The sequence below is a fragment of the Vigna radiata genome, chromosome 6 (assembly GCF_000741045.1).
Source record: "Vigna radiata var. radiata cultivar VC1973A chromosome 6, Vradiata_ver6, whole genome shotgun sequence".
Taxonomy (NCBI): Eukaryota; Viridiplantae; Streptophyta; class Magnoliopsida; order Fabales; family Fabaceae; genus Vigna; species Vigna radiata.
The window spans coordinates 11,941,451-11,963,630 of NC_028356.1; the positions used below are offsets into that span (position 1 = coordinate 11,941,451).

Consider the following 22,180-nt stretch of genomic DNA (forward strand, 5'->3'; position numbering starts at 1 on the left):
GTATGAGCTTCAAAACAAATGAATGGGGAAAGATATAGGCTCAAAGGGGTTATCAAAGGATTAAAACAAGGTAAGCTTGTTTGGCTAGAGAGGCTCAACAACAAAACTGCCTTTATCACTTCCAAACATGCATATCAATCAAGAATTATCAACAAAGTCAAGCCAAGGCATATATGCAAGCAATCAAGAGACATATCACACAGGAAACAACATAAAGTGGCTCAAATCTCACAAGGGTATTGTCAAAATCAATTCAACTCCCAAACATCATAATCATCTTCCAAGCAGAGAAAAGCAAGGATATCTAGTAAATTAGAGTATCAATGAAGTGAAGTGAAAAATGAGTCTACTACCTAAACAAAGTCCAGAAATCAAAAGAAACATGCAAAACTGTACACAAGACAAAACAAAAACTACCTAGAAAACAAAAAATTTAATGCAAAAAAAAACAAAAACTAACAAAGAAAAATCAGTGTCTACCCCAATAGACCACACTTAAACTACATAGTGTCCTCAATGTATCACAAGCATAAGATCACAATCATAATAGTCAACATATCAAGGACAAGGGCAATAAAAGTAAGGATCTAAGAAGAAGTGATTGTTGATGAGCGGGTTCAGTTGGTGCCTATTGTTGTGGAAGCTCATGTGTGTGCTTGCACCTTTGTTTTCCACTATGGGTGCTTGTTGGTCAAATTCATATGTACCTCCTGCAATAGGGTTAGTGCAATGTGGCTCCAAAGAAATGAAATGCAGGGGTATAACACCCAATCCCATTGTAACAGGCTGACCCTCAGATATACCCTCAGAACATTAATCAATTTCAAATGTAGAAACAATATCAACAATAGGCTCAGATTCATGTTCAGTGCATGGAGAACAAACATTCAGATGTGATAACAAAAAGTGATTTTCATCATGCAAAAAGGGAAAATGAAAATCATGCTCATCAACATCATAATCATCAATAACATACCTATCAACAACATGATCATCAACAACATAATCAATCTTAGGTATGTTTACCTCCACTTTGCTGAAAGTTGGTATAGTGGTGGAAGGTGAAGATGGTCTACCTATCTCAAAATTGTTGCTTATATCTACTTGTTCCTCAACATTTTCATCAGACTCATAATTAGTTCACCCATTATAAAGTTGGAAGCTGGTTGTATCACATAATTGATTTCAACACAAATAAAGAAAGAACCAACTGCACAACCACATTTAAAATCTTTAGGAAATTGTGAAAGATCAAAACTCAATCCTAAGTCTAAAACTTCTTCTGTTTTCACAGTTTCTATGTCAAAATCAACACTAACATGTGAATCTGCAACAGAATCAAGAATATTTGAATGCATAAATAACTCAGGCAAAGCAAGTGGGAATTCAAGTTTAGAGAAAACTTGTGTTGATTCATGATTCATCTCACCAATAACAGCAGAATGAGCAACTACATCCTCAGGTGCAAGAGTGGGGACATAAGAGGGTGGGAAGTAGATGGCACAGTAGTAAGCTCATGACTCTACTGCCCATCTCCTATGTGAATGACACTGACATCATCAAGAATCTGAACAGTCTGAAATGGTGATCCCTCTAAAACTTGAGACTGTTCCTTAATGAACTGTGTGGCCATCTACCCCCGGAACTCATTCAATGTAGGCTAAGAAGAAGTAGAAGGTTGAGTAGCTGGTTGGGCAGGTGCCTCTTGCTGTTGTTGTTGCCTCTTATTTTGCTGTTGTGGTTGCCTGTTATTGTAGATGTTTGGAGCATAAGCTTGAGGCACATGACGAGCAACAAGGTGCTGCAAAGAAGGACATGCATCCGTTAGTGGTCACTGGAAGGACATATAACACACAGCCGTGCAACAAAGGCAGATGGAGGTGTTGGTCTTTGGTTGGATGCCAGCTGTGTCGCCAAACTCATAAGAGAATCAAGCTAGCTCTCCAATTTCCTATCAGCATCTGATGAAGACTAGGTAGGCTCATGAAACTGCAACTGTTGTGGTTCCTGGACTGGTGGAGGAATATAAGCATTCTGGAATGGTGGTTCTTGGTATTGATGTTGTGGAGGACCATACCATCCCATGTAAGGATCATTCCTCCCAAGATCGTTGTTGTAACCATACTGCATAGGGGAGAATTCGTCTAGAAACTGATGCTCAAGATCTTCCCTACTAGTGACGGATCCTGAAGTAAGATAATAACACCAATCCTCTGTTGCTCCTTGTAATGAGTAATAAAATGCCCTTATGAAAATGTCATGATTCGGGACATCTATAGGTTTCATTGAAGAGCAAATGGTGTAGAACTCCTCCAAATGTCTATGTGGGCATTCACTTGCAAAACCATGAAACTTAGACAGCCAATGTATCAGTCCAATGTTGAAAACACAACGAACATAGAAATCAGCAAGAGAACCATAATCAGAGCAACATGCAGGAGTAGAATCATAGTCATAGGCACAAGCAGAAGAAGTAGTATCACATAACCAAAATAGGTAAGCATGTAGAAGAAAGGGGAAAGGAAGAATGGAAATGCTAAAAATTACGAAACAACAAAATTTGCCTCATATTGGAATTGATTCCCCATATAGTTTGCCTCTTCTTGCATCTCTTCAGGTATAGCATATTGACCATTAATATGGTCACCACCACAGAAATCACAAAGTTGTTGAGCCTGAGACACATTCCTGATCTCCTTTGGAAGTTGAGTGAAAATCTTTGTCAAATTATCCAATTTTTGAGTGAGAAGATGATTCTGAGCTAGTAATGCATCATCAGCAGGCAAATGTAGAACTCCTCTCTTTTGAGCTATTGAACCTCTTTCACTATGCGTTTCTTGCTCATTCACCGCCATACTTTCAATCAAATCATAAGCCTCATCCTCAGTCTTTCTCTTTATGTCGCCTTCAACTGAAGCGTCTAACGTCATTTTAGACTGTGTACTAAGGCCTCCAAGGAATGCAAGCACCAAAGTTGTTTTATCAAACCCATGGACAAGAGTTTTTCTCAACAAGCCTTTAAACCTATCCCATGTCTGTCCAAGAGTTTCCTCCATCCACTGTCTGAAGGAAGAAATTTCCAGCTTTCCTTGACTTATTTTTTACTACGGAAAATACTTATTCAAAAATTTGGGTGCCACAGTCTCCCATGTTGTGAATGTTCCTTCTGGGAATGAATGTAACCACAACTTAGCATTGCCTCCAAGTGAAAAAGGGAACAAACTGAGTTTGATCCTGTCGTCTAAAACTCCAGTCATCTTTACTGTATTACAAATTTCATTGAACGTTGTCAAATGATCATATGGATTTTCATTTGACAAGACATGAAATTGGTTTCTCTGCACCAGATGGATTAACATAGGATTCATCACCATGTTAGTTTTATTGTCCCTTGGCATGGCTATACTGTTAAAGTGCAACGGTCCAACAACATTTGGCGCATCTGCAAGTGTGCGTCTGGGAGGAGGTTGCTCTATCATCTCTTCTTCAATTCTATGTGAAGATGCCTTCGGTGAGGGTTGTAATAGCCTTTCAGGAGAAGTGAATAGTTCTCTGGACGGACGTCGAACTTTCTTCCCCCTCCTATCACTCCATCCTTCTAGAAGAGGTTGACTTTTCTTACTTTTGGTTTGAACTACTTCCTGCATACACAAGAAACAAAAACCCTAAAAGCACTTTATATAAAAAAACAAAAATAAAAAATAAAAATAAAACTAAAACAAAATATAGACAAAGTCAAATTTAATCAATTTACACTACTTGAAAAGTTAAACCACGAGTCCCCGGCAACGGTGCCAAAAACTTGTTAAGCCCCTGGCAAGTGTACTAGATCGTATCAAGTAATAATAGAAAGTAAGTCCAAGATCGTTTCCCAAGGGACACTTAGGCCTTATCTTTCATGTAAATTGATTACATAAGACTTAAGTAAAGATTGAATTTAGGGTTTTGAATGCAAGATCTAAAATAATCATGCAAATGCAAATTGAATCAATTGGCAAATAAAAGATATATATGAATGGGGTTGTTGGGGTTTACAATTTCATCCTTATCCATCCTCTTATATATACTATTCTTATTAAATTCGCTTTATTATCAATGTCATGCAACTTTTTGAATTACTCTAAACCCGATTCCTCGGCGAAAAGAGCCTATTACCAATTACTAGTTTACCATTCCTAGTCTCCCTAGAAACTACCAATGCATTAAAGTACAAAAGCTTAAAGCAATTGATCGTCCTACCCCTATTCCTACGTAGTATTTCATTATCAAGAGATCATGTCACTGAATGAGTTAAACAATGCAAGCTATATCCATATAAAAGAAAACCCAAACTATTGATAATAAGAGCATATGAATATAATAAGAAATTTGATACAAGAGAGTTTCAAAAAGACTACATTGTTCCCCAACAATAAAGGGATTAGTTCACCATAGACATGGTGAAACTAGATGGAATTAATGAAAAAGACGAAAGAGTAAACCCTAGATTTGATAAATTGGAGCCTAAGCATCCAAGAAACTGCCTCCAAAGAGTGTAGAAGGTGCTCTGAAGTCTTCCTCTGCCAAAAGATTACTTTGAGGGTCGCACTGGGGCTATTTATAACGCAAAAAAGTAACAGAATTTCGGCTCAGGCCCATCATTTAGGCACTCAACGCTCATTTGACCGCTTAGCGGTAGCTCCTATAATCGTAGGGCGCTCAACGGTGGAATCTGGCGCTTAACACTGGCCCTCAGAATCGTTGGACGCTCAGCGTCGCTGCTCAAGCGAGAAACAGTGCCTTCTTCCTCGAAGCTGGCGCTCAGAGTTGGAATTGGCGCTGGGCGGTGGACTTCACTCTTCTTTTGCTTCTTTTCTCATCCTTTCTTGAGTCTAAGTCCTCCCTTCTTTACTTCCATTTTTCAATTCTCATCAAATCCTGCCAAAACAATGTAAAACAAGCATAATATCTCTAAAAACCACTTTTGACTCTCTAGAAAGCAAACTAAAGTGTTTTGCATGATTCTAAGCTCATTCTAAGCCATAAAGGGTGTGTTTTGATATCAAATTCAAATAAAAAAATAACGGTTTTTAGACCGTTATCATCTGTGCACTTGCATAATTCAGCTAGCCCTCCCAACACTATGCAAGGTAAATCGTCATACCAGTCTATATCTAAACTCTAAGACTATAGATGAGGACCTCCCTCTACTCTTCCCACTCATGTCGTTCTTCTCTATTTGAGCATGAACAGTGCTTAGAGTGTAGGGATACACATATCATTTCAAAGCTCCATACAATTATACAAGGCAACAATAAATCTCTACAATCACTTCCAATCATCTCACCCTTAGATGTCCAATTCACACACAACTACATCGTTATAATTCACCATCAGGTCCTCAAAAACCATACAAGTCTCATACATGAACATATATGACAATCCATCAAGCAAACAACGTCAATCAATCCAAACAGAAGAAGAAAAGAGTGAAACCTAGTTGGTCTGGTCGCATAGCGCACAGAAGTCGTACAGCGAAACCAGAGACTTTCGCATAGCGCACACAGACTCTCGCCTAGCGAATTACTTTTGGTAGAGGCCCCAAGCCAGCACCAGTCGCAAAGTGCACCTGATTCGCCTTGCGAATTATCAATCTGGGAGCACCACTGTTTGGCCATTCACACAGTGCACCACTTCCGCATAGCGAATGGCTCAAAACAGAGAGCACCCCCTTGGGAGGACTCGCTATGCGAAACAATCCGCATAACGAGTCTGCATAATCTGCAGAACGCCGGTTTTGTAGATTTATGCATTCTCCCCCACTCTTATCAATTCTAGACACTTCTTCCAATTTTATAATGCCCCTAGATCGTAGTATGAGTCTAATTACACTTGCCTAACTGATTCTAAACATTTTTAACCCCCCTTCTTTAGTGTTTGTGCCTAGATTTCAACTCTAAAACCTTTATTTAGTTACTTAGAGCCCCAAACCTTAAACTACCACTTAGAACATGATTTTAACCGATTTTATGATTCTACTAAGTCAAAATAGGCTTACTAACAATGTCCCAACAGACCACTTACGCCTTAGACTCCAATTGTTCAAATTCTCCTCCTCACTTCCTCTAAACTCACTTAAAAACACTAGTTTCATCAAACTAAGGACCCAATTCCACTTCTACCATTTAGAACCTCATTTTAACCAATTTTATTATCCTAACAAGTTACAATAGACTAACTAACACTACCCCAACAACTCATTAACACTTTAGACCTCGATTACTCCAAATCACCTCCCCACTTCCTCCCAATTTAACCTAAACTCTACAAATTTCCTAAGGATGCTATCTAATCCATACCACAACAGTTTTCTCCTCATCAACAAGCTCCTTTCCAGGAAAACATCATACCTAAATCAAGTCACACAATCAAATTACAGTTTCATGCTTCAAACAACCCAAGAACACAGGGTCGATCATATAAATATACAACAATCTCACTCAAACAGCAGTACAACACAAAGCACAGTTCACACTACATATTTCTACAAATTTAAATGAGAAAAATCTAACTCCCCTTACCTTGCAAGTTTCTCAACATAGCTCAAAACAGCGCTTGTAAAGTGCCCTTCCTGGAGAAGAACCTAAATAGTGCCCAAAAAACCACCACATTTGTGGTGAAAACAACTCTTAGAGCTCAATATCTTGAAGAAAACCACAGGGGAAGGAACAATGCATATACAACCTATGCCCTAGGTTCCAAAATAGCGAAGGAAGAGGGTAGAACTACTTACCGGTCAGAAAGGGGAAACCAATCAGTTCATACTAAAGCTCTCGACATCAGGAGTGCTTAGGTACCACCTAAACAGACATGCAATGGCTGGTTCAGTGTGGAGATTCACTAGTGCATAATCGGCTTATAACTTCACCCATTAGACGTTAGTTAGAGGGGAACAACAACGTAAATTATTGACTGGTGGCAATTGCGTAAATAAGTCAAGCCTATAGACATCTGTCAGGGGGGAGGGTGACGTCTATAATATTATAGACGTTGGTGCCCCTAGAAACTGACGTCCATATGTCTGACAGGTAAGTGAAAAGTCATTTTTTTCTGTCATATAGACGTCAGTGCCCCTCCTACCCGACGTCTATAGTTTGACAGGTAGGTGAAAAGTTAATTTTTTCTGCCATCTAGACATCTGATCCTGCCACCTGACGTCTATATGCGATTATAGACCTCAGGGACCCTCCGAATCGACGTCTATAGTCTAACCAGATATGTAAAAAGTCATTCGTTTCCGCTAACTAGACGTCTCATCCCGCCACGCCGACGTCTATATATAACACAAATATTAATTTTTAAATCGAATGGAAGTCATATTAGTGAGGCGCTCGACGTATATGTGATTATAGATGTCGGGTTTGTGGGCAACTGATGTCTAATTTCTTGTTAAATAATCGGTGCGAACCAACAGATTGTGAACCAATAGTTTGATCGTCTTCCTTCGCCTTTTCTCTCCACTGCACTACATTTCCAGGTGTGTTTGATCTCCCGTGAACCATTTAAAGTTGTTTTTACTCCGATTAAAGTAATCTTTGATGTATTATCTTTCATTTAAACCAATTAAAATGAATTTTCGTTGTGTTTTGGTGCAGTTTTTCTTGTGTCTTTGGGTAGTGTAGTGCACCTATTCCCTTTGCTAGTTTCCTCGTAAGAAAAACTTGCGTTTTTTGGATCTCTTATGGCATTCCAATCTGAAGTCGAATCTGGGTTCTTGCCTAGTTCCATTCCAACCACCAAAGAAAAAGAATACGGTGACACCAGGTTTGTCTTTGGGTTGAAATGCCATAAGAGATGCAAAAGACACAATTTTTTCTTACGAAGAAACTAGCAAAGGAAGGAGGTGCTACTACGCTACCCAAAGACATGAGAAAAACTGCATCAAAACACAACGAACACTTCATAGATGTCGGTTAATGCATTGACCAACGTCTATAGTGCCCTTAGACGTCGGTTAGTGCAATGTCTGTCGTCTTTAAAGACGTCGCACTTGTCACTGAACCAACGTGTATAGTGCCCTTAGATGTCGGTCAGTGCAATGTCTAACGTCTTTATAGACGTCGCACTTGACACTGAACCGACGTTTATAACAACGTCGCACCTGCAGAAATCCGACGTCCCATTAATGTCACCCATAAAGACATCGGTTCGGTAGATGACGTTAAAAGCCCAAAATAACTGACGTCTAAAATCCCTTCTGCACTAGTAATTAGAGAGAAGGTAGAGGAAGAAGAAGAAGTTTTCTAGAAAAAGGAATGTTTTTAATAAAATGAGTTCAACTTCTTTTTTTTTTCTAAAAATTTAGCAGAACTATAAAACTGTTTTCCTTTTAATAAAAAGCCCCTCCCTTTTATTTTAATTCAATTTTTCACCCCATTTTCTTTTAATATAATTATATATATATTTTAGGTTCTTACAACTCTCACATTCAATTTAATATATAAAACTTTAATTTGTTTTTTTCTCTTGTATGATACTCTTATTTAGATAACTTAATGTGTTATTAAAATCTCATCACGTCTTCAATGTAATTCTTATATCATATATCACATATCAATAATATTAAATGAAACATACATATTAGAGTAATGTTTCTTTAACATTGACTTGCATCATCATTAATCATACTATAATTTATACATACATTAATTTCATGTAGCATCTTTTTAATTCAAATCATATAATCAAAATAAAAATATATCACAACATTTTTATACCAAATAAATTCCATTAAAAGAATTTGATATTATAAAATGAATTTAATTAATTAAATTATATTTTATTTTTAGTTCGAGATTCATTGAAAAAAATTTCATCCATTAGATAATAAATATACAAATTTATTGGACAAAATTCAGATAACTATGCAAATTTGATAAAATTAAAAATTTATTTCATGGTAAAATTAATTAACTGATATCTAATGATCATATTATGATTACGTAGAAGTAGAATATTCTATAAAAATAAGTCAAAACGTACACGTTTAAAATTTACCATACATTTAATTTCATGTATCATCTTTTTAATTCAAATCATATAATCAAAATAGAAATATATCACACAATTTTTATACCATAGAAATTCTATTGAAAATATTTTATATTATAAAATGATTTTGATTAATTAAATTATATTTTACTTTTAGTTTGAGATTCATTGAGAAATTTTTCATTCATTAGATAATAAATATATAAATTTAATGGGTGAAATTCAGATAACTATAGAAATATCATAAAATTATTCACTTATTTTTATGACGAAATTAATTAAGTGAATTTTTATCTAATGACCATATTATGATTATGTAGATATAGAAAATTCTACAAAATCAGTCAAAATGGACATAAATTTAAAATTTATCAATTATTACTTTTAAAGTTTTAAACTTTGTAAGAACCTAGCAACATGTTAATAATGTATGACGCTACATATCCTTAGAGCTCACTATGAAGGTGGCGTCTGATGGTACAATTTAGTATTCTACATCTTAATGTTTGATACTTTCTTACTTAGATATTCATGAGTCAGCATCTGACGCTCCTTGTTTGTTGCACAGTGTCACACGAGAAATAACCATATGCAAAAAATTTGTAGTTAGCTCAACTGGCTCCCTTTTGGTAAAAAATCACTCTTTTCTAAATTAGTATTTGACATTAAAATGCTTTCAAAGTGTACCATTAGAAGAAAACTAATCAAACCTCAATATCTTCAAACAATTACTTACCAAATCCACTTAATTCAATATATATAGATATATCAAATAGTCACAAACCAAAAATCCTCATATTTTACATACTAATCACGTCTGACTTCATCAAATGTCGTTCAAATTATATTTTATCATACATTAAATTCATGTAGCATTGATCGAGGTCGTACCTGAATCAAAGTAATTTGCAATTAAGTGCAATATAATAGTAGGAAGTGACTCTTAGGTCGTCTCTTAAAGACTAACATTTGGTTTAGTCATTAGATCAAACACTTGGTGGGGGAGGGGGATTTTGTGAATAGAATGTTGAACCCAAATAATAAAACACGAATTTAAACACAGATTAAAACAGGTTGGCATCTACATCAATTACAATGCTTCCCATCTTAGATTAACAATAATTAAACACTACTCTCACCCCTAATCAAACACGAATTAACTAAGTGAAGATTAATCTGGTCTTTAAAAACGTGAATTAAGCAAACACATTGCATAAATCTAATCAATTCTGCACACACAATCTAATTAACTAAGCGAAAGTCAAACACCAAGCACAAAACCAAATTGACACCATGCAAGGCAAGAACAACATCATCAAACATCCAGAAACCTCAAGCAAACATCATAATCGTTCCAATTACCAACCCAACTCAATTAAACTTCCATCAAAACAAAATTCAACATAGCAAAACGTATGAACAGAGTAAAAAACGAAACTGCAATGGAATACAAAACTGCAATGAAATTAGAAAACACAATTGTAAACGAAATTGAATTGGAAAACATAATTGGCAAAGTTGGAAACGTAAATGGCAAAGATGAAAATGGAATTTCGAATTAACGATTCAAACTCATCTTTGGGGTTATGAAAACAAAAGGTAAGAACATCATAGTTATCACATGTAATCACTAATTTTTGATCAAAACAATATAAAACATAAAAAACCTCTATAATAAAATAGAAATTGAACTTAATCTATAAAAGAAATGATTGCTTGACAAGATTTTCCTCACTTCTAAGCGTGTTTAGATATTAAAAAAAGACGAGAAAAGAAGTAAAAATCCTAAAAAAAATAGAGAATTCCTAAAAAAAGTTAAAAAAAAAATAAGAGTTTAAGGTAAAATGAATTTGATTCTATTAAAAATTTTATTTACTAATAAAATATTTATATACTCATATTTATAAAGACCCCTTTTCTCTTAGTTATTTTATACGATCTCACAAACATGATTTTTACTCTAATATATGCATATGAATTAAGTCAAATCAAACACTACTATCCAACATCCAATAAATTAAAAATTATATATTTTTTAACTTTATTGACTTTCATATTTATATATAGGATCTCACATACATGATTTTTTTAACATCCAACATTCCCATTGATACTAATTAATAAAAGAAAATAATGAAAATTACTCTCCATTTTAGAAGAGCACGAACATATATATAGAAAAATAATTTAGAAATAATAAGTTTTGTAAAATAAAGAATTAAATAGTTAAAAATTTATTATGTATATTTAAATATAACTTAAATTTTAAATTTACTCTTTTTATAAATAATATCTAATAAATAAAAAAATAATCTTACACTAACAACAATTAAATTAATCTTTTAAAGACAATATAATATATTTTTAGTAAATATTGTTAACATTTCCAAGCAATCAATTATCTAGCAAGTATACTAGATAATTTAAAAATATAACAAATATTGTTTAGAATGAGTTTAGTAGAAAACACATTTTTTAAACTAGTTTGACTTTGAATAAAGTAGTAAAAATGGTGCATAAAGAATGTGGAAACATAATTGATGTAAGAAAAAAGAGCTATTTTAGTTATTAGTTATAAAGACATTTTAGTTATTAGTTATAAAGACGTTGTAAAACAGATTGGAACTAAAAAGGATTGATTTAAGGATAATAAAGGTGTGTTGAAGCTATATTTCATCAGTTTGTCCCTCTCTTGTAAAGATTCAATTATTAGTTATAAAGACATAATTCGTCATGTCTTGTGAGTTATCTTTAAATGTAATTCTCAGTATATTCTTGACATTTAGAGCCTAAATCACAAAACTTGAGTATGATTCCTCAATAACTGATGATAATCCAAATGGGTGAATTCGTTTGTTTATAGATTTATCTAGGTTGGAATGGTTATAAACAAGAAATTTGGGCATAATTATTTTTTTTTTTTAATTCTGGTGAAGAAAAAGCAAGAGGTGAATATGAAAGATGGAAGGAAAGAATCACTCTTTCCAAGGGACACAACACACAAAGGATGGGAAAATCCTTTGATATAGCCAAAGATTATTGAATCACTCAAGAACTTGGGAGAATCATCCTTACTAAGATAAAAGAGATAAAACTCTAACATTTTTTAATAAAACTCAAATTCATGTCCATTTGATCAAAATGGTATCAAAGCTTAAACAATCAGAATTACAAAAAAGTCATTATTGCAATTATATTTCACTAAATATAATAATGATCCCATTAAACTAATGTCTAATTGTAACTGGAGTGGAAGACAAAAGTCACCCAAAAACAATCAACTAGGCCTTTATTAGAACTTGAAATAAAACCAAAAAATAAGGCCCATTTAATTGATTAACCCAAAACATAATTTGGTCAACCAATTTTACAAAGGATTGGGCCATTATTTAAACAAACTAATCACTTAAAATTTGCAACAAAGTGACACATCACCATCATTGGTTGGATTCACATCAATAACAGTTTGAATTGATCACTTGTATTAAGATCGATACTTTATAACCAATTAAAGATTTATATCTATTTGTAACAAAAACAGAATTAGTTGGACCACAACTTGAAACCAGTTCTCATTCATTCCCAAGCTAGTGAGATAAGACAAATGATTCGTTCATCCAACAATAAGCATAAACTAATTCACAAACATATAATTAAAAGCATACTTTGGTAAATAAAACAATGCAAAGACAAGAGAGTTTCAAAGGTTTACATCTTTGTTTCAACACTTTAGGAGGTTTCCCTTAAAGACGAGTTTCCTCGTGAGGTTTAAGTCTCAAGATTATCGCTCAATCGCGCCAAAGCCACTTTTGTCCATAATTGCTTGAATTTCCTTCATTTTTTCCTTAGAATCTCTATGATCATCAAAATATGTAAAACAAATGAAATTAGGATTATTTCTACATATATTTTACAAAATAAAATAAGATAAATGTCAAATTGATTCTAAAATTAACTTATATTGGACATTTATCAAATATTAATAAATAGATTTTATTTATTTAATTATTGTATAATTTTGAGTGATGTAATAATTTTCATTGATATTTTAATGGTATACAAAACAATATTTTTAATTTAAAATAAAAATAAATAATAAAAGGGTATGAATTACACAAGCATAAAATAACTAGTAATGCCTCCCTAAGAGAACAATAAAAGTTTTAAAAAAGAATTAATACAAGCTAAAACCGAGTTAACTAAAATGAATTTGTTTTGTTAAGTTACAAATTTTATAACTTTGCTTGATCTACTATGATTAGTTACATAAGTTAGTTCACTTGGTTGACTCATTTAACCATATTTTATTCTTTCACATATATATGTTTATTGTTGTATAGTCAAAATATATTGGCCGAACCCTCTTACTCAATACAATCAAACCCTATTGATGACAACGATCAAATATTAACTTATATAATTTGACGAACAAATCAATTAAATATTGAAATCATTTAAACACTATTAAACAACACGTCGTCTTTTACGAAAATCAAAGTGTCAATCTACACAATTAAAAATAGTTAATAACTATAAAAAAAATATAAAAAAATATTGGTGAGTTAGGGATCACTCACCTATAACTCAAGTCAAACTCATCTAAGTATTGAATTATGAAAGTTGTGTTTAATTTGACTCACATTAAAAAAATAATATATTTTTTTAATCTAATATAATTCATATTTATGATGAGTCCAATTAAGTTGTGAATCTATTTTGATACTCTACGAATTCTTAAATCACATGAAGGAAAAATGTGTTCCAATCATACTAACCACAAAATTATTCCAAAATTCCAATTTAATGTGTACAATTTACTCATATGAATTAAATATTTTCTTACAAAAAAAATGATTAAATATATAAAAATTGTCCTTTTGAAAATCAATATTTTAGAAAGTTATCCTCATTTATTTATTGTAAACCTAAATGACTAGTCCAGAATTGTTAAATAACAAATAACACGTACAATAATTATTTTTATCTTTAAATGTTTTGTGATTCTAATACTTAATATATTACCATTTTCATTTCCCTCAATTATTTGATTCATTTTGTTACAAATAAATTATTTTGTCATCTAATCATACCTTGTCGCGCATGTTCTTTACATATATAGTTTATTAACACATAATAAATATTTTATTCCAAAAACATGTGTGACAGGAATTCAGTTTATCAAAGACGTGGCTCAATTGTCACCAAGGTTTGTGCTCCATTTTGTAAAACGTGCTTCTGGCGCCAGGGTTTACTATTCTCACAAAAGGTGAGATTTGTGTGGATGATTCTCTTCTAAAAAACAGATTAATTTCTCCTTCAAATTCAAGATCCATAATCTATTTTGCTTTCTATATATTTCTTCTTGGAATATATCATTTTAATCAATTTACGCAAATTCAGAAGTTGTGTTAAATAAAAATTTCAAAAACCACGCTTTATTTACAATGTTTATTTGACGCAATACATCCTCCATTATAAAAAGATAAAAGAAACACAAGAAAGTGTAAAGAAAATGATGTAATCAGAAATTAAAAACAGATTTTGAAAAAAAATATAGTTAACACTTAATACAAATTCTACAAAATGACATGGATGAAGAGGAAGAAACACTTTAAAATTGTAAGTTGTGAAAAGGAACAGAGATAATAAGAGAGATATTACATGGATCTTATGTGGTGAAGACTATGCTGTAATGCGCACAATGTTATTATAGTAAAAAGGAGGAAAATTGATGTAGAAAGCGAAAGGTAAAGATAACCACAATGGTAGTGGGAAATTTACGCAATACTATGTAAGCTATGTAAGCTATTTAGTAATTTAGTAGAACCCATTTGGATAACGTAAGCTTATATTTGTTCCGTTAGAAGTCTAAGAGTGAAGAAAAGAAAAAAAGTTGAATATAAAATAGAGACAATTATAAAGTTATTATCTTATAGTGTGTTTAGAAAGAGAATTTGAAAAAGGTAATTCACTTTCAGAAAGTTTTGAATCCTTTGTGACAAAAATATATTATTTGGATGATAAATTTTAAAAGAACTTAAAGTTTTAGAATTTCATCACAGTAAATGGATGACTGAAAATTAAAAAATTTCAAATTCTATTTATAAAATAGTAAAAGTTTATATATTTTGTAGAATTAGAGTTTTCTTAGTCAATTTCAAGAAAGCTACTTTCTTTTAAAATGTTAAATAGTTATATATATATATATATATATATATATATATATATATATATATATATATATATATATATATATATATATATATATATATATCACACATCTGCTGTGTGTATTTTTTTTTCAATGTCTATATTGATTTTTATCAATAGTTTGTTAGGATTCTTTTATTGTTAATTGGAAATTTTCAGCAAACATTAGCTACTATTTTTTTTTTTTTACTAATGTCAATTTAGAAAATTTGCTATTTGATATTGAGATGAAAAAGTAAAAAAAAAAATAAAAAATAAACCTTGATCGTCAAGAAAATAAATGACTCATTAGTGGAAAAACGCTGTTTAACGTCAGTTAATTTGGGCTTTTAACGTCACATTCACATCCGACGTCTAAACGGGTGACGTCTATGGGACATCAGAATTCCTCCGAACCGACGTCCAACTCAACGTCGGTTCCAGATATCCACCGACGTCTATATAGACGTCTGCTTATACGGACACCGACGTCTAATTACTCTGTATAGACGTCCTCCTATGGTTAAACCGACGTCAACATGAATATATAAAGAGGTTTAAAATGACACTAACCGACGACTATGTTATTATAGACGTCGGACATGGCTTTAACCGACGTCTAACAACAATTTTGTGTTTTAGTGCAGTTTTGATCCAGGCTTTCGGTAGCACTGTGTAACATTCTTCTCTCGCTAGTTTCCTTACAGTCTTTTGAATCCTCTAGTCCTTTCAACCCAAAACCGAACCTGGGTCCATGGCTACTTCCCATCAATCAACCGCAATAGAAAAAAATTACGGTGTCGAGAAGTAGACAAGGACTCAAGTTCCATTTTGGGTCGGAAGAACTAGAGAACTCAAAAGATCGCCACTCTTCTTGTGAGGAAACTAGCAAAGGAAGAATGTTACACTATGTTACCCAAAGAGAGGATCAAAACTGCAATAAAACACAACACAAAGAAAGGAAATTTTAATCAGTTCAACGACAAGATAATCGATAAAACCACGAACCTGGGATGCAAGAAAGAAAAAGGAGAGGACGAAGCCAATGACGTTATGAGAAACGACAACGCAATGCAGCAAGAGATAAACAGTAGAGGAGAAGAGATAAAGACGCGATTGAAACTGAATTTTAAGAAGAGACCACGGTCTATTTAAAATGAAAATGGGGCATCGGTTGCTCCAGAAACTGATGTCTAGGAAGCTGAAAAGATTGACGTTTTGGTTTCTTGTCAGGGAAGTTAACGTCGGTGCCCCTAACATCCGACGTCTACAACCCTCAAATTTGGTGAAAATAAAGGAACGTAGACGTCGGTGCCCCTCAGAACCGACGTCGACATTGAAGAATTTTTGTCTTCCCGCCTTCCAAACAGGCCTTAGACGTCGGCGTTTGACTACGTGACGTCTAATTGCCTGGGGAATTAGGTGAACAACATTAATTGTAGCCCAATGGACGTCGCCTTTTCACGGGATCCGAAGTCTATTCGACGTCTAAAGCTGAACCAGTTGATGTTTGATTTTCCTGTCAGTGACGTAAACGTCGGTGCCCTTTCCAGCCGACGTCTATGCTCCTGGGAATTTGATGGGCAATATTAATTGCAGCCTAGTAGACGTCGAGCCCGTGAAAATCCGATGTCAATGGACTGTCTTATCACATACCTCAGCCAATTGGACGTCAGGTTGCGGCATGTGCGACATCTATGATGTGATAGACGTCGCCTGACATAGAAACTGACGTCTAGTTTTCCAATTTATTTACGATAATGCCACCGTGCAGAAGTAGACGTCGGATTTTCACGGGACTGAGATCTAAGGGCTGACGTTAAAACGCGTTTTTGCACTAGTGACTTTGATGGTTGTGAGCCTTAACAATTATATTAATAAGTTTACAACTAAAAATAATACAATTTTTTTTTTTTACAAAATTATGCATGGTGACTATTGAGTACCAACATCATGATGTTTAATTAAAGATCTATTACTATTATTCTACTGAAATTCTTTGCATGTCTTTCATTCTTTGCATGTCTTCTAAATATGAAAAGAGTGGGGAATATATGTACTATATATGATCAAAGATCCTTTCACTACAAGAAAAACGCCAATTATATACGGATAATTATATACGGATTTTAATCCGTATGTAACAAGGATTTTACATACGGATTTTATATACGGATCCTGTACATACGGATAATCCGTATATAATGAGAGAAAAAAATTTACATACGGAATATCCGTATATAATATTAGTGGGTAAGGTTGGCGCGAGATGGCGGGAACTTTGCGAAGGAAGAATCCGTATAAAAGCCCGTATATAAGGTGAACAAAATATTTACACACTGATTTTATATACGGTGGAGGTAATTAATAATAAAATAATAAAACTTAATAATAATGTATTATTCTGATGAAGGCTGATGTCATTTGTTTCCCTCCCTCTCTGTCGACCAAAAGGATTGTCTCCTTCTCGAGCTCTAGGTTTTGGACCTTGCAAGCCCTACCTCACCGAATCCATTGTTCTCCCGCACTCACTGACGACCATGATTCTCTCTGTCTGATTGTGTTGTCAGTGATTGTTGTGTTGTGAAGCCATCATTCTCCCTCGTCGAGAGCCTTGTTCTTCCTCGTCAAGGGTTGTTGTTCTTCCATCGAACTGTCTTTCTGGGTAGCCGAAGGACCCGTAGTGTCGCATTGGAGCTGTCGTTTGCCCTCTGTCGAACCGAAGTTGTGGCCGTACTGAAACCTTTGTCGAACCCTAACTTGAAGTCTCCTCTGTGGAACGCAGTGAAAGCCTCTTGTATCGAACACACTGAAGGTCTTGGAAGCGTTTTCCCTAATTGTGTTTGTGCGTCGTTGGCGGAAGAATCTGTTTCAGCAAACACTGTCGTTCAGCCTCCGTGGTTCGCTAAGACCTTCATCTGGTAAGTAATCTAAGCTTCCTTCATTTTTGTAGTATCTATAATGTTACATTGACCGATTATTGTTCTCTATTCTTTGGAGGTTGGAAATCCCCATTTTTGAAACCCTAGGTTGGTTTCTTCCATAAGCTCGACCTCCAATTGCCTTCCGTACCTGGTAAGTATTAATTCGTGGTTTAATAGATGTTTTATAATATGTTATATTGTGTTAGTCTGATAAATTATATTGTATATGGAGTGAAATATGATAAAATGGTGTGTTGAAGTAGTCGTAACCAGGTGAACTTTGGAAAATGAACTTTCAATATAGCAAAAATACATGTTATTATTGTTTTAAGTTGGAAATTGTCTTTCTCTGTCTATGTTAGCTGCTGAATTTGTGTGAGGGTGTTAACTGGTGATCATCAGATATAAATTGATATCTGGTAAAGAGATATGAATAAATAGTATAACCAAGTGCTTTGTGTGTATTGATGCATTAGAAATTTGATAGTTCTAGGATATGAAAAAAAAGTTTGTTAGCTTTATACCTATGTATGAATGAATNTGAACTTTGATTATTGGATGGGGTTAATGTTCAATTAATGTTTAGGCATGTCCAAGAAATGAATAGAAATGAAAGTAAGTTATATATATATATATATATATATATATATATATATATATGTCAGTATTTGAATTTAGTCTAGTTCGATGGCTGGTTTGGGTCCTAGTGATATATGTAAGTATTGAAATGTCATGTTTTCATAGGAAATTTTGTACTTTGAGTAAGACTAACTATTTTTATACTGGAATCACAAGTTCTGTTATTTATGACAATGTCTTGGTTGTTTTTCTGCTTCTAAGCTATTTTGACTGAAACTGCTGCATACACTTCTTATATTCATCCACTTGTTCAACTTTTACCTCTTCATTTTTTTCCCTCATTGTCATCATGAGAAATGTCCTCAACTATTATGTTCACATATGTTGTCTGCAGGGCATAAGAGTTCCATCACATGATAATCAGATACTAAAGTTAGTTGAAGATCTTGGCAGGAGATCGTTAGCTGCATTTGATACTCCTACAGGTATTATGTCTCACAAACTGCTTTGTGTATTGATAGATAAACAATGAAACTGAAAATCTGAAATAGTAAACCTCATGTTTAGTGAAATCAAGGTACTAATTTAATCATACAACTAAATATCAATCATGGATAAAGTTAAACATATTTAGAACGATTGGATGAGTTACCTAGTTGTTTTGCCATTTGATATTGAAAAACAGATCCACCTAATGTAGTAAAAAATTAAACAAATGAATGTTTGACTTTGATTCATGTTGCAAAGCTGTCGTAATAGATGTCAAAGTTTGTTGTTCAGGACTTCAACAATGCAATTTCCATTATCTTAATCTCCTTTAGTTCCATGTGNGTGTTTAATAGGTCTATGCCTTTAGGANGATTTTATTGGGATGGATTTTATTGGGTCATGTTTGTTTACTGACTGATAGTTTGTAATGTATATGTAGTGGTTAGAAGTAAATTTAATGGCTCCACGTCTTTGATTTAGTTTTAGAATTTCTTTTGTAAATGCTATCATCACTTTGTCCTAATTCCTAAGCATGAGTAGGCGGTATTTAAATTTGGCATTCTGGCTTATCCTGACGAAGATAGTGTTGTTCTGAAATCAACCAGTGATTAAACCAATGACCAATTATTACTATAGAAGAAATCCATTATAAAACTAAGCAAAATCTACACATCCTGACTGATGTTGGTATATTTAGTACCTCCCTTAACTCTTGACTCTGAGTAGAAAACAAATTCTTTAGGTGTTAAAACATTTTTCTTAAACTGTCTTTGTTAAAACACGATTGGAAGAATAAAAGAGAGTTATTTGAAGTAAAACTCCAATTAAATGAAGAGCATTTTGGAGTTAGTCTCAATGAAGAGCACTTCTGCTATTTTCTTTAGGTGTTAACAATTCAGGGCCTCTAATGTTCAGAAAATAAAATGTGCCTTCCTGAGATACACGCTTTGGTTTGAATAATACCAAACTCCATCTTTATAGTCAAGATTTGAAGTTCAATCGGTTCAAGATAAAGAAAATAGTTAGAACAAAATATCTCCCTAAAGATATAAACTAAATATTTAGAGATATTACACTATGATTGTTGGGGTTACTTTGCACAAGAACTCGGAATCGATCTAGTAGAAGCAGTTTTACTCCTTGGAGGTTCATTTGCACTCTTCAAGGATTGGAATTTCCTCTGATGAAAAGGTTGGCTAACAACACTTCACTACTCCTTTATCCTATGCCTACTAATGCAGGTTCAAAAGAGAAAAAAAAAAAACTAAAGTGTTTATGTCCTACTATATATATTAAAGCCTATGTCTCCTGGTAAAAAAAAATGGAGAAAACTTCATAAGGGTATTTCATACTATAGTTGCTGATGATCCAACCCCTTATTTTCTCCACTGCAGGTTTTTGGAGTTGATATACATCCAGGTATGTTAGGTTAATGTTTGCATGAAAACGAGGAATACTTTAGTATGGTAAGAATGAAGTGATTAACGAATTTCCTAATAGAATAACCAGCTTCATCTTTATATTTTCCATCTGTTACATTCATTGTTCAAGTGGTTACTTCTAACCGTTTGATTTATAGCTGCGAAAATTGGAAATGGAATTTTAGTAGATCATGGGACATGTGTTGTTATTGGTGAAACTGATATAATTGGAAACAGAGTTTCACTGATGCAAGTGAGTGATGTTTCATAATGTCTTGTATGATACTTTTGGATAATTCTTTTCTCAAATTCAATTGAATTACAAATTCAGTTTTTGGCAGGGTGTAACTTTGGGTAGCACTGGAAAGGAAACAGGTGATCGACATCCCAAAGTTGTTGAAGGTGTGCTCATTGGACCTCATGCAACTATACTTGGGAATTTACAAGTTGGTGAATGTGTGATGATAGCTGCTGGTTCCCTTGTGTTACAAGATGTTCCTCCTTACAGGTAAGTTTAGATGAACTTTTAACAATGTTTTGTACTTGCAATTTCCACCAAGTTATGTTATGCAATAAAGGGAATGTTTCTTGTGTTGAAGCATTGTGGCTGGTGTACCAAAATAATGTAAGTAAATTTTACAGTAATGTAATATAGCGTTTGGTATCAAATAAAAGAAATCATAATTCTTAAAGAATAGTGTGCCTGGTATAAGTTCTTTCTTTTATATTTTCATCTTTTTTATGTTAAGGGTTTTATATGAAGTATATTTTAAACTTATCACTTTAATATATAAGGACAAAATGATGTTTCTAATTATTTGCAGAAATTGAAGATGGTCCCATATATGCTCAACTATCTATGTCTGTAAATGCCAATCTGCTCCCAAATAGTAGTGAGGTAATTTCTTGCTTGAAACTCGTCCTGGTTGAGAATATTAAAAGAAATCTAATCAAAGCATTTGGTGATAAAATTTTCCATTATAAATCTGTTATAATTAATCCCCTATAACATCTTAACTCAAACATAGATGCATGGAATAATTCCACAGACCTTAAAAGGCTACCTTTAAACCAATTGACAATTGTCTGTCCCCAATCTTAAAATCCACTTATTTAACTATATAGGTTATAATTGCCAGAGTTAGAGTTAAATTGCCAAAGTATTGGATTATAAATATAAAAGTCCAAAGGAAAAATACATGTTCAATTCAAAATGTAAAAAAGAGAATCTGTGTAGCTTGAAACTTATCCGATAAAATGGTATCCCCACCACATCTCATAACCCATAAACTTTAACAGTAGCATTTAATAATTGTAATTTTCTTTTCTAAAAGTCACTAGTAAATCCAAGTAAGTCATGACATCTTAGGTTAATGAAGAGACAAGATAAAATGAGCACTACCTCATTTGTAAACTAGAAGCTATTTCAAATTTAGGATTCCTATTAATATATCCTATTAAACCCATAAAATATTATCACATACAAGATACGAATATTTTTATACTATGACAAGTAAGGATTTTGAAATTATTGTTTACCTATAATAT

At 33.3% G+C, this 22,180-nt stretch overlaps 1 long non-coding RNA gene across 3 annotated transcripts; it reads left to right on the forward strand.

Annotated features, from left to right (window-relative positions):
* Positions 1–19,079: 19,079 nt before the first annotated feature.
* LOC106764481 lies at positions 19,080–22,101 on the forward strand. Of its 3 annotated transcripts, XR_001375919.2 has the most exons (4): positions 19,080–19,207; positions 20,606–20,885; positions 20,964–21,140; positions 21,457–22,101. It is a non-coding gene; the product is annotated as an uncharacterized LOC106764481 (long non-coding RNA). The 3 variants fall into 3 exon arrangements; XR_002668184.1 differs by lacking the exon at positions 19,080–19,207 and having other exon boundaries at positions 20,108–20,885; XR_002668185.1 differs by lacking the exon at positions 19,080–19,207 and having other exon boundaries at positions 20,108–20,885; positions 20,974–21,140.
* The last annotated feature ends 79 nt before the right edge of the window (positions 22,102–22,180 follow it).